The sequence below is a fragment of the Drosophila montana genome, unplaced genomic scaffold (assembly GCF_035044405.1).
Source record: "Drosophila montana isolate Dmon_TW-CO22-7 unplaced genomic scaffold, ASM3504440v1 contig_1327_1, whole genome shotgun sequence".
Taxonomy (NCBI): domain Eukaryota; kingdom Metazoa; phylum Arthropoda; class Insecta; order Diptera; family Drosophilidae; genus Drosophila; species Drosophila montana.
In genome coordinates, this window is record NW_026996290.1 from 29,788 (window position 1) to 43,008 (window position 13,221).

General features: G+C 43.4%; 1 long non-coding RNA gene across 2 annotated transcripts; it reads left to right on the forward strand.

The window, feature by feature from the left end:
* The first annotated feature begins 337 nt into the window (after positions 1-337).
* LOC135427367 (uncharacterized) lies at positions 338-1,157 on the forward strand. 2 transcript variants are annotated; one of them, XR_010436039.1, is made up of 4 exons: positions 338-468; positions 540-672; positions 776-950; positions 1,013-1,144. It is a non-coding gene; the product is annotated as an uncharacterized LOC135427367 (long non-coding RNA). The 2 variants fall into 2 exon arrangements; XR_010436038.1 differs by having other exon boundaries at positions 776-1,157.
* Positions 1,158-13,221: the final 12,064 nt, after the last annotated feature.

Sequence of the window (13,221 nt, forward strand, 5' to 3'; positions counted from 1 at the left end):
AAAAAAAACTGATGCTTATTGCTTATTAATTGTTGAGCTCAAGAAGAAGCACGTTTATTCTAAACGCAGCTCAATGGAAAGTTTTTTAACATATAATTATTTGTATAATTTGTTATTTTAAGAAAAAACGCATATTCGATTTATTACGCAACTGTGGAAACTTCTTAACTTATAATTATTATTTATAAATTTTTATAAGAATAAGAAAAAGTAATGCATATGTTTGTATTTTATTAAGTAAACGCAGCTCAATGGCAAAGTGGAAACATACAAAAATATAAAAGTGGCTCAGAATCAGTTTATCGAAAACCGATCTTGATACTTTACAACCCTGATATTTGTTTACCTTTTGCACTTGCCAATTAATTTGTAAAAAGAAATATATAAATTGATCTTGAAGCTGCTGTGGAGGAAAAATAACAAACGATACACATATAATATGATGTGCGTGTGTGTGTATACATGCAGGTGAATTTGCACAGTGTGGTTTTAATTAACTAAATACCAATCAGAATTGTGTGTTTTTTTTTTATATTTAGGTATGTGATTATTTGGTGAAGTCTAGAATGGAGAAGCGCATACACTTGTTGTTCAACGGAGCGAAAGCCTATGTGTGCAGATATGTCTTGATGTACTTGCGTACATCAATATGGCGATCGGTTAAATTTTTGGGTATGCACTTGTACATATATATACATATGTACAGACACCAATATGGCGACCTTTTTTGGAGTCACTTTCTGTTTTATTTCTTTTAATATCTGTCACTTTTTAGATGCCCTTATGGCCACGAACAATATTTTATTTGAGGTTTTTTTTTTTGGATTTTTTAAATACAATTGCCCCTCGCTTTAACCACGGACAATGTGAAGCGAAAAAATATGTTCAGACATACAAATATGAATAAATCGGACTGGAGTTGCCGGAAATTTGGCAATGGACGAGTTGAGGTAGGTGCACTGCTACTTATCTTGTTTGAATTTGTAGCTGTTCCTGGAACCTTCTATTGCAGATCCACCAATGCTTGCTGGGGCGAACTGGATATGCTAGATGTTGAAGAAGTGTATCCGGCTCGAAGGACCAAATGTTGTAGTAGGGCGTCCGCAGGGCTTCCAGATGAACTTTACGAATTGCTGTATCGTTGGGGGAGCGTTTCTGCTCTGCACAAAGTTTCTTAGTTATTTTAGAAAAAAACACGTTTGTTCGCTTGAAGGTTATTTTTTCTTCTGCTCTGTATTTTCAGAGTACATTACATTGTATTAGTGTAAGTGCGGTGAATTTCATTTTCATGTTCTGGTTCCGGAGTTACATGGCGGTTGGATGGCGACTGCCAGATACACTTCTTGTGTGAACACCGTTACTGACAGACTCTGTCAGTTCGAAGCAAGAATTAACTCGTCTCCGAATCTTGTCGTGTCGCTCCACACTCTTGAAGTCCGCTTAGACCAAGGTCGTGCAATTTGGGGTAAGGTCGAGCAAAAGTGTGACCGCTTTTTAAAAGTCCTCAGCCAAGAAGAGTCGAACGTGCAAGATATGCAAGCCACCAAATAGAGAGCGCAACCGCCATGATCGCGGCTCCTGCGCCTAACAAACAGCCAAGAGGCTGCAGTCTCCCTCCCGTGGAGATTGAAATTTGTTATGGGGAGTATTTAAAATGGCCCAGTTTTCGAGACCTTTTGCCAGCTGTCTATATAACCAATCCACGGTTAACAGAGATCAAAAAACTATTTCACCACAACTCAAAGACAGGCGGGGAACCGAAGGCAATCGTGTCCATGTCTCGTCTCACAAATGATTGTTTCGCATCAGCGTGGAGTGACTTAACTGACAGATTTGAGATCAAGAGGCTGTTAGTTAACAGCCAACTTCACGTGTGCTTTAATCTCCAGCCAGTTTCGCAGGAATCAGGAGCTGCTATTAAAGACCTACAGAGCACCATCCATGGTTGCTTGACAGCTCTAGAGCACTCCCGCATAAGTACTGTGAATTGGGATTGCCTTCAAGTTTAACTGTGCGCCTCCTACCCAAGCTTACACATTCGCTGTGAGAACAGTCGTTGCACAACAAGGTTGACATCCCGATGTGGATCGACCTAAATTCTTATTCCATTATTCAATTTTTCCTATTGGAACGCTATCGCACTCTAGAGGCGATAGAGGGCATGAAGCCAAGCACAAATGCACAGTGAGCGTAAAGGCTTCTATCTTGCAAACTTTGCTCAAGGGAGAACCATCCAGTGCGCTTGTGTTTTCTGTAGATGACTGTTGGTGACAGGTCTAATTTCATCAAACAGCAAAAACTCTGTCTGAACTGTTTTGCGAGAGGGCATCAATTAAAAGATTGCACGAGTCTACATAATTGTTTCACGTGTAAGGGTCGCCACAACACCCTCGGTATCGGAAGCGACGTTCATCTCCGAACGGCTTTTCAATCTAATCAAGCTTCCATTCCATCCAGTCCGAACAGAAGTGACCGACTTAAGTCAAGCCATCTCAGCCAATTTAAAGAAGTTATGTCACTTCAAGCTTGGCTCCCCTACCAAACCGAGGATCCAAATCAAACCCTCTGCCTTCGTTTTGGCCAATTTGGTGGGCAATTTGCCCTCGCATCCACTTCCACACAGCATTCTGAGGGACCTACCAAATATTCAATTGGCTGATCCCTCATTCCACACGAGCTCGCAGACTGACGTGCTGCTAGGGGCGGACATTATCCCGTCAATCCTCCTCGGCGGCACACAATCCAACATATGCGGTTCACTACTGGGCATGGAGACCATCTTCGGTTAAGTCCTGATTGGCCCAGTAGTTAACTCAAATGCGTCGAGAATTTCGTCCTGTACCAAGGATTTCGGTCAGCCCCGAACCACTTTTCGACGATCTTCTCAGGTGTGGAAAGTGTGTAGGTGGAAGATCTGCCAGCCAAACTGGCAAAAGTGTCAGACTCCCTATGAGAAAATAACTTTACTCGCACCACCAAAAGGGATGAGACCGGCAGATACATAGTTACGTTGCCCTTCAAGAATCCTGATCCCGTCATCTTGAGACACACAGGATCAGTTCTGCAATCTGATCTTCCGCTATGTTTTCAACGCCGATATTTCCAAAATGTATCGGCAAATTCGCGTTGACCCAAACCACACTCCATTTCAAAGAACCCTCTACCGGAACAGTAAGGGTGAGCTCTGTGCTTACGAGCTCAACACTGTCACTTTTGGTGTCAACTGTGCTCCCTTCCTGGCGATACGGGTCCTACAGCAGCTGTCCACTGACGTACGCTGACAATATCCTTTGGCGAGCGACGTCATTTCCAATTTTATGTACGTCGACGACGTGCTTGCCGGGGCATACACTTAGATTGGGGCCGTCCGAACCATCGACGAGCTACGCACAGCTCTGGGCACTGCTGGATTTCCATTGCGCAAATGGACCTCCACCGACAAGGCTGTGCTTATAATCTTCCGAGAGAGCAACTACTCCGAGCCGATTTCTTGAAGATTGAAGATGCAGACACCGATGAGATCGCCAAGCTGTTCGATCCAGCTCCATTCGTGGTCCGTATTAAGATCTTCATGCAAGAGATCTGGCTTCATGATCTGGGTTGGGACCAATCCTTGCCAAGCCAACTCCTACAAAGATGGCAAGAATTCCTCGAGACTTATGCAACTCTCAATAAGATACGCATCCCCAGATGTGTTCAATCCTCCCCTAAGGCAAAGATGCAGCTCCATGGTTTTTGCGATGCGTCTCAGAGCCCTTACAGAGCAGCAATATATACCCGGATCGAAACTGCGCAAAGTTTCAGTCCACCTGCTGACAGCGAAAACCAGGGTCGCTCCGGTGAAGACCATCTCCCTCCCTCGTTTAGAGATGTGTGGCGCTGTCCTGATTGCGGAACATCGTAGATCACTTCTCCAAATTCGGCAAAGCACTAAGATTCGTGGCCTATATATTCCGTTTTATAAGGCGCTGTCTTAAACCTGATATTCAACTTCTAAAGGACATCAGCAGTACTGAGCTACTCAACGCATCCTGTCGAGTATGTGAGGTTTATCGCAAGAAATTGCAAACCCAACTCATGGGTGATTTGCCAATAGAACGATCCACGTTCTTCCGTCCGTTCACGCATACAGGCGTCGATTTCGCAGGTCGAGCGTGACTAATAAACCAGGGCTATGTATGCGTCTTTGTATGCTTCAGCACATAAGCCAACATTTAGAAGCCACTTCGGACCTGACGACCGAAAAATTCCTGGCCGCTTTCGCTCGATTTGTTTCTCGACGGGGGGGCCCCCAAGAAATGTATTCGTTGGAGCTTCCAAGCCCCTATCGCGTGACTTTATAGAAGCCGCGAAATCGCGTGTAATTTCCACCTACAGCCATCAAATCCTTTCCTGGCGCTTTAAGCGCCCCCCACATGGGTGGCTTATGGGAAGCAGGAGTAAAGAGCTTCAAGACTTTTTTTTACAAGGCCACTTCCTCCTTCAAAAGCAGGTTTGAAAAGTTATCCACGCTCTTATCAAAAATAGAAGCTTGCCTCAACTTGAGACCAATCTCGCCATTATCAGCTGCCGGCTGACCTACTGGCCCTTAGTCCAGGCTATTACCTCGTCGGCAGTCCTCTTGTATCGATTTCGGAGCCTGAAATTAAGGAGACTGCAGCGTCCATCCTGAGCCGCTGGAGGAGTTCTGTTTCCATTGGATAGAGGAAAACCTCAAGGAGTTGACCAAAAAAAAACATTTGGCAACATCCAGGCACGGATAACATGGTCCACGTGGTAGATGTCCTTACTACCCGCGGCGTCATCAAAAGGCCTGTGGCTAAGCTCATCCATCTACCAGTTGATTCTGATGCCACCATTCCGTAGATACAGACCACCAAACTAACATCTGTATTGTCCTCTGTGTCTACAAAAACAAATTTAAAAAAAAAAGCTTCTTGTTTCCTCCTTTAGCGACATGGTCCCAGACCAAGACAACACCAGCCAACAGCCCCATGAAGTGGGGTCGTACCGATGTCGACGCTTCCTGAGCCTGAGCCCTGAGAAGCGTCTCCGAGAAGCGTACTGATAAACAAGTACTGCCCCAACTGTCTGGCCCAAGAGCATTCACGATCATCGTGCCGCAGCAATGATCGCTGTCGGTCCTGTGGCAAGGACCATCACAGTTTGCTGCACATAAAAAGAGAGGAGAGGAAACGAAGTGCCCTTCAAGGGCCGCGTGACCCGAATGGCAAGGTCCAGAAGGCGGAAAATGACTCTCGCCCCGCTCGACACACCCCATCCGCCACGCCTGTCGTCGCTCCTCCAGCGCAGGAGCATCAGTGCTCCTAGAAAAAGGAACAAAAACCTTCGAGGCTCGAGCGCTTATCAATCCGTGCAGTCTAACGAGTCGCATCGATGCATCCTTGGCAACGGCCCTTGGGCTTTCCGACCTCCAATCGGTGCAGCAGGGACTTGTACCGTTTTCATCAGCGCAAAGGGTTCCGAAGGCTTGTACATGGAAGTTATTCTCCAGACGGAGATTCAACTTCAGATTCAGCCCAGACGGTCTGCCGGTTCGGTTGGGTCCTCTCCGGAACCTGCAGCCAATGAGACCCCCTCCTTTCCAAGGACCTCAAAATGCAATAGTATTGCAAGGGGGCGGGATGTTCATGCCGCAAAGTATGCTGCAATTCAACAAGACCGCTACCCTTTAGTTTTGTGGCTGCCTCCGCGCAGCTTAGTAATGTAGCTTAAAAAAAGGACCACCCCCCACATTTTTATATGCAATTTAATGGCATAAGCAGACAAGCACATGTATGAAGTCTCGCTCTCTTTCGAACACTGTAATTGTAACTCAGTCCCTTTAATATTAAGTTATGTTAAGAAGTCAGATCTGTACGCGTCTTCATAGAAGTCAGTTCGAGCTGCTCAGCAATTTGTGAAAACTTTATTACGACGAATAGACCAGTATTTAAATTGTATAATCCTAAGCTACAAACGGAAATTCACACGGATGCTAGCAAGTTTGGTTTTGGGTATTGTTGCAGAAAAACATACATACCGCATACGAATAAGAAGTTCTTGCTGTCATGTCTGCTCTAATAAAAAGGCGTGTGTACGTATTAGGCATAAAGTTTAAGGCATAAAGTAAACTGACTGCAATGCGTTTACAATGACAATGAAGAAAAAATAAGTGCCTTTACGTATAGCTAAATGGGCAATGTCCTTGCAACACTCCGACTATTAATCGAGCATCGTTCGGGTTCCAAAATGCGTCATGTTGACGCGTTGAGCCGTCTTTGATATTAAGTGTTGACCGATAGCTTGGTACACCGTTTGAGAAAAGCACAGTTGTGGAATTAATGGACAAGGATAGTTCGCAGAATTCTTGAGGAACAGAGGTATGAAGATTTGTACAGAGAAATCATAATCTTGTATAAGGATCCGAATCGAGAGTTAGTTTTGATGCTGTGTTAAATGGAAATGGAGAACACTCGTATTGCACACAAGCAGGGTAATTTGTCCGCTAAAAAGACTCGAATCTCGTGGAGAATCTCTATTTTATCTCGAAATTAAAGGTGGCTTGAAGTGTAGATAGTTGTGTAGACTGCATTATTATAAATGCTAAAGGGAAAAGCGATAAATTTCTGACCCCGATAGATTAATGAGACAGACCATTGTCTACTTATCATATCGATCACGTATAGCCAATGGAGCTAAATAGCAAACGTTATAACCACATTCTAGTGATGGGTTTTCCAAATTTGTGTGGTTGTACCCAACCGGCAGCATATGTATCGATGAACTTTCAAATTGCTTAGAAAGGCAATCTATTCTGATTGGAAATCCAGCGTGAGACGTTTCTGATAGAGATGGTGCATTACATCACATCTTTTCAAAGACTAGCGAGAAACAAGGCATAGCGCATTTGCTTGGTCTCTGCACGCGGAAATGGTCAAGTGGAACGAATGCATAAGATAGTCGTGCCAATGCTTTCCAAGTTAAGTTTTGAGAGTAATAGCAGTTGGTATAAACATTTGGGAAGAGTTCAGCAAGTGATTAACCATACTGCACCAAGGAGCACTAAGGCATCCCCATTTAATATTTTAACAGGTCTAAAAATGTGTATACCAGGCGATCTAGAGTTAATGAAACTTTGATTGACGAGGGGAAGCCGAGCGAAGGATAGTGCGTGGACACGCGTGAAAATATGCAAAAGTTGCAAGATGAAAACAAAAGAGGATTTAATTTAAAAAGAAAAGTAGATATGCAGTACAAAGTATAAGATTTAGTAGCTATGGTAGAGGATTAATATTAAAGGGAAAATTTTTGGAGCCATATATTGTGATGAAAGTTAAGAGACACGATAAATACGAAAATTAAAAATTTGGCATTGTAAAAGGACCATGTAAGACGACAACAGTGTCGGAGTATATGAATATGTGGGATTCCTTCGGGTCTACGGACGTGTCGGGACGGCCGAAATGGGATCCCTAGAAGGCGAGCGATAAAAAACAACACGCAGTGGCCGTTTTCCAATGTTTCTCCACAAATAAAACATTTTGGAATTAAGCATGATTTGTCTCCACAATGTATGTTTAATACTCTTTTGCTCCCTAATACACTATAACGAATAAAATAAAAGTAGAAGGAGTTAAGGTAAGAGGGAATACTACGATATATAACGGTCGTCTACGATCTCCAAGAACGATATATAAAATATGGCCGAGGAGGCTCTCCTCAAAAAATATTCATATAAAACTGTTTGTCCTGACTGACTTATTGACTGAGTGATTGGTGATCAATGCACAGCCCAAACCGTAAGAGCTATGAAGATGAAATTTTCAAGGTAGTTACCTTATGTGATAAAGGTGCACGTTAAGACGGGGTGAACGTTAAGACGCCCTCGAGTCGTCACTTGCGGACGAAACTTTCCACAGGACAGTTCGGATTGATCTCCTTCTCGGTACAGAGGTATGTTTCAAATAGCTGGCTGTTGAACAGATCAAGCTTGGAGACAATTTGCCAGTCCTTCAGAAAACGTTTCTTGGATGGGTTGTGTCTGCCAAATATCGTCATCAGTTGGCAGGAGGAATCAATTGACAAAAATCTTCAATTACTGTGGAGCATTGATGCTTTACAAAATTCTCCAAAATCAATCAATCCGGAAGATCGGCTCTGTACAGATATGTATTCAAGGACAACACAGATGGACAACGGCAGGATTGTTGTGCATCTACCTTTCAAGGGAGATCCAACGTGCCTTGGCAATTCAAGCCATGTTGCGCATCTTCGTTTTTTATCGCTCGAGAGGCGCCTCAGTCAGCAGCCTACTGTTCAATCGCCATACGTAATCTACCTTTAAAGGGAGATCCAACGTGGCTAGGCAATTCAAGCGATGTTGCGCGTCGTCGTTTTTTATCGCTCGAGAAGCGCCTCAGTCAGCAGCCTATTGTTCAATCGACATATGTAACTATCATGAAAGAATATGAGTACTTCGAACATATGACTTTAGTGACGAATCCGGGACGAATCCATTGTGTTTTTAAACTCAACAGTGCATCAATGAAGTTAAGAATCCTGGTTGACGCCTCGTACTCCCTCAAGCATGGAGATATTGCGTAACGTCTCTCAAGGAATTTTCGTCGATTTCAGTACCTCATTTTCGCTTGCAAGCTGAGTTCACAGACACTCAACTGTCCGCTTTCTGTGACGCATCAATGCGTGCTTACGGCTGTTTGGTTTACAGGACCTGCGTTTCTCCCTGATTCTGAAAGTCAATGGCCCTGCCAACAATTTGACAATGATTTGGACATGGACATTATCGATAATAAAAAACGGAAGTTTTTCGGGCACATCGAGTTATGGCATACATGTCCCGCACTTAATATTTTCTCAAAAAGGAAGATTTGCAGTTGCTAAGGAAACGAAGAGACATGAAAAGCAATTTGAAGTTTCTCAGGCCTTCATAGACGACTCTTCTGAATTCGAGCCTATCAAGATTGGCGGCAAAGGCACCCTTTACTCGATCCCAAGGAATCGCAATTAGTCCACAATTATGTTCGGCATCTACACTTACACAATTACCACTCAGGACCAAAGGCATTAGTTGGACAGCTGCATCTTTAATTCTGAGTCGTAAAAGCAAGAGCTTTAGCGCGCAGCATTGTTCGTTCTTGTTTACACTATGTCAGATATCGTCCAGGTCAACTTCGTCAAGTCATGGGTTCCCTGCCACCTGAGCGCTTATCCACAGGCAAACCATTTTGCCACGTTGGAGTCAACAATTGCGGTCCAGTGAACACCTTTCTTCGAATACGTGGCTAGGGTCCCACAAAATCCTATATCGTAATACTTGTCTGCATGGCCGTAAAGGCCGTTCACATTGAAATCGTGACAGATCTGTTATCGAATAAGTTTTTTGAAACGCAAGAGCGCAGCTTACCTTTCAGGAGCTGAACACTGCAGTCGTAAGATAGAAGCAGTTCTCAACTCTCGCCCGCTGTCACCGCTTTCACTGCAGGACAATTTCTACAGCAATTTTGGCGTCGTTGGTCTGCGGGATATGTAAACGAGCTTAGAGCTAGGACAAAGTGGACTTCAGCTTCCCCAAATCTCACCGTTGGCTTTATGGTCATCATACATGAGGACAACACACCGCCATTGCATTGGAAATTAGGGCGTGTTGAGTCCGTTCGTGTCGCGTATATTTGCACTGCCTCCGGACGCTGTTGCCCGCCAGTGCATAAGCTGCCTGTTCTACCCGTCTCTTGAAAGTTCATTCTTTCAAGGCGGCCGGGATGTTTGGACATATACCTCATTTATATATCAGTTAGGGTATCAATCGCTATTCCAAAGGCAGATTATGTTAAGATTATGCTAACTCTCTTCTACATATGCTGTTCATGCCGCAAATTATGCTGCAATTCAACAAGACCGCTACCATATAGTTTTGTGGTTCCAAGCAGCTAAGTTATGTAGCTTAAGAAAGTAGCCCAGACGCCATATTTGTAGTCTTTTTCTTAATTGTGTTTTTTCTTAACTAATTGTGAATTAACGATAGAAGGAAGCCCTCCCACCCCCCTCCCCCGCACCCTAACCATACACACACAATTTCATGGTCCTTCGAGCCGGATACTGAAGTTTCATGTATGTATGTACCTACACAAGTTTACAGTCCGCTTAAAAATAAAATACATACATACATATATCAAGATATACGCACTTGCAGCCCAAAAACACAATGAAATAAAAAAAATAAATAATAAATAAATATTATTTACTAGCACATACTTTTTGTCCAAATTGTTACGCATTCATATTTGCTGTTGCACACTAAATGTTTGAATTAATTATTGTGTGTTAGCGCCTTCCAAATTAGCAAGGCATAACAAGAAGAGAAACAGGTCTTAAAACTGCACAAAGTGAACCCCCCCGCTCGCTGTCTGTTGGGTCCAGCAAACTGAGACTGGGCAACCGAGCAGAACTGTGCAATTAATTGCATTCCGTGCAGTTAGATTTTGTCGCATTGGTTCATTTAGTTTTATAATAAGACGATAAACAAAGTGAAGTCCAACACAGGGTGACAAGGGTACCAGACGTATGTTTTGACAAGAAGATCAATTATAGACAAGTTTTAGTCAGCCCAGTGGATCGGAAATTTCAAAATATATTCTGGAGAGCATCCTTTGTTGCTGATTTGCAGACCTTTGAGATAAATACAGTGACATATGGAACGGCCCTGACCCCATACTTAGCAGTTCCCAGATGGACAACGGCAGGATTGTTGTGCATCTACCTTTCAAGGGAGATCCAACGTGCCTTGGCAATTCAAGCCATGTTGCGCATCTTCGTTTTTTATCGCTCGAGAGGCGCCTCAGTCAGCAGCCTACTGTTCAATCGCCATACGTAATCTACCTTTAAAGGGAGATCCAACGTGGCTAGGCAATTCAAGCGATGTTGCGCGTCGTCGTTTTTTATCGCTCGAGAAGCGCCTCAGTCAGCAGCCTATTGTTCAATCGACATATGTAACTATCATGAAAGAATATGAGTACTTCGAACATATGACTTTAGTGACGAATCCGGGACGAATCCATTGTGTTTTTAAACTCAACAGTGCATCAATGAAGTTAAGAATCCTGGTTGACGCCTCGTACTCCCTCAAGCATGGAGATATTGCGTAACGTCTCTCAAGGAATTTTCGTCGATTTCAGTACCTCATTTTCGCTTTGGTTTACAGGACCTGCGTTTCTCCCTGATTCTGAAAGTCAATGGCCCTGCCAACAATTTGACAATGATTTGGACATGGACATTATCGATAATGAAAACCGGAAGTTTTTCGGGCACATCGAGTTATGGCATACATGTCCCGGACTTAATATTTTGTCAAAAAGGAAGATTTGCAGTTGCTAAGGAAACGAAGAGACATGAAAAGCAATTTGAAGTTTCTCAGGCCTTCATAGACGACTCTTCTGAATTCGAGCCTATCAAGAAGGCGGCAAAGGCACCCTTTACTCGATCCCAAGGAATCGCAATTAGTCGACAATTATGTTCGGCATCTACACTTACACAATTACCACTCAGGCCCAAAGGCATTAGTTGGACTGCTGCATCTTCAATTCTGGGTCGTCAACGCAAGAGCTTTAGCGCGCAGCATTGTTCGTTCTTGTTTACACTATGTCAGATATCGTCCAGGTCAACTTCGTCAAGACATGGGTTCCCTGCCACCTGAGCGCTTATCCACAGGCAAACCATTTCGCCACGTTGGAGTCGACAATTGCGGTCCAGTGAACACCTTTCTTCGAATACGTGGCTAGGGTCCCACAAAATCCTATATCGCAATATAACGCAAGAGCGCAGCTTACCTTTGAGGAGCTGAACACTGCAGTCGTTAAGATAGAAGCAGTTCTCAACTCTCGCCCGCTGTCACCGCTTTCACTGCAGGACACTTTCTAAATGGAGATGGACCGCAGAGCGCAGATGCCAGAGCGTGAGATTATCACCAACAACATCTCCAATTGGATAGTTGAGCAGAACACGGCTGACACACAGAAATTTTGGCGTCGCTGGTCTGCGGGATATGTAAACGAGCTTAGGGTTAGGACAAAGCGGACTTCGGCTTCCCCAAATCTCACCGTTGGCTCTATGGTCATCATACATAAGGACAACACACCGCCATTGCATTGGAAATTAGGGCGTGTTGAGTCCGTTCGTGTTGCGTATATTCGCACTGCCTCCGGACGCTGTTGCCCGCCAGTGCATAAGCTGCCTGTTCTACCCGTCTCTTGCAAGCTTATTTTTTGAAGGCAGCCGGGATGTTTGGACATATACCTCATATATATATTAGTTAGGGTATCAATCGCAATTCCAAAGGCAGATTATGTTAAGATTATGCTAACTCTCTTCTACATATGCTGTTCATGCAGCAAATTATGCTGCAATTCAACAAGACCACTACCATATAGTTTTGTGGCTTCCAAGCAGCTAAGTTATGTAGCTTAAGAAAGTAGCCCAGACGCCATATTTGTAGTCTTTTTCTTAAGTCAGTCGAATTAAACCAGTGGAGCAGATAAAAGCAAAATTGTGTTTTTCTTAACTAACACACACCATACACACACAATTTCATAACCTTCGAGCCGGATACTGAAGTTTCATATATATTGAGGAATTCCTGGATTTCATCCCCCCAACTTTGCCTGCCTGAACCCAGTTTTTTTCATTTCACTTCATTTTCATTTTTCTTCACACACTACATAGCCCACAGCTATGCTCCATATTTTTAAAATTGGCAGAGGTTTTTTTGTGTTTATATGCATGTATAAGATATATACATATATTTGCCGTAAAAGTGAGTTTATTTCAAAATAAAAAAAAATCTCATCATCCTCCATCTTGGTACTGTATGTATGTACCTACACAAGTTTACAGTCCGCTTAAAAATAAAATACGTACATACATATATCAAGATATACGCACTTGCAGCCCAAAAACACAATGAAATAAAAAAAATAAATAATAAATAAATATTATTTACTAGCACATACTTTTTGTCCAAATTGTTATTAACAAGGCATAACAACAAGAGAAACAGGTGTTAAAACTGCACAAAGTGAACCCCCCCGCTCGATGTCTGTTGGGTCCCGCAAACTGAGACTAGGCAACCGAGCAGAACTGTGCAATTAATTGCATTCCGTGCAGTTAGATTTTGCCGCATTGGTTCATTTCGTTTTGTAATAATAC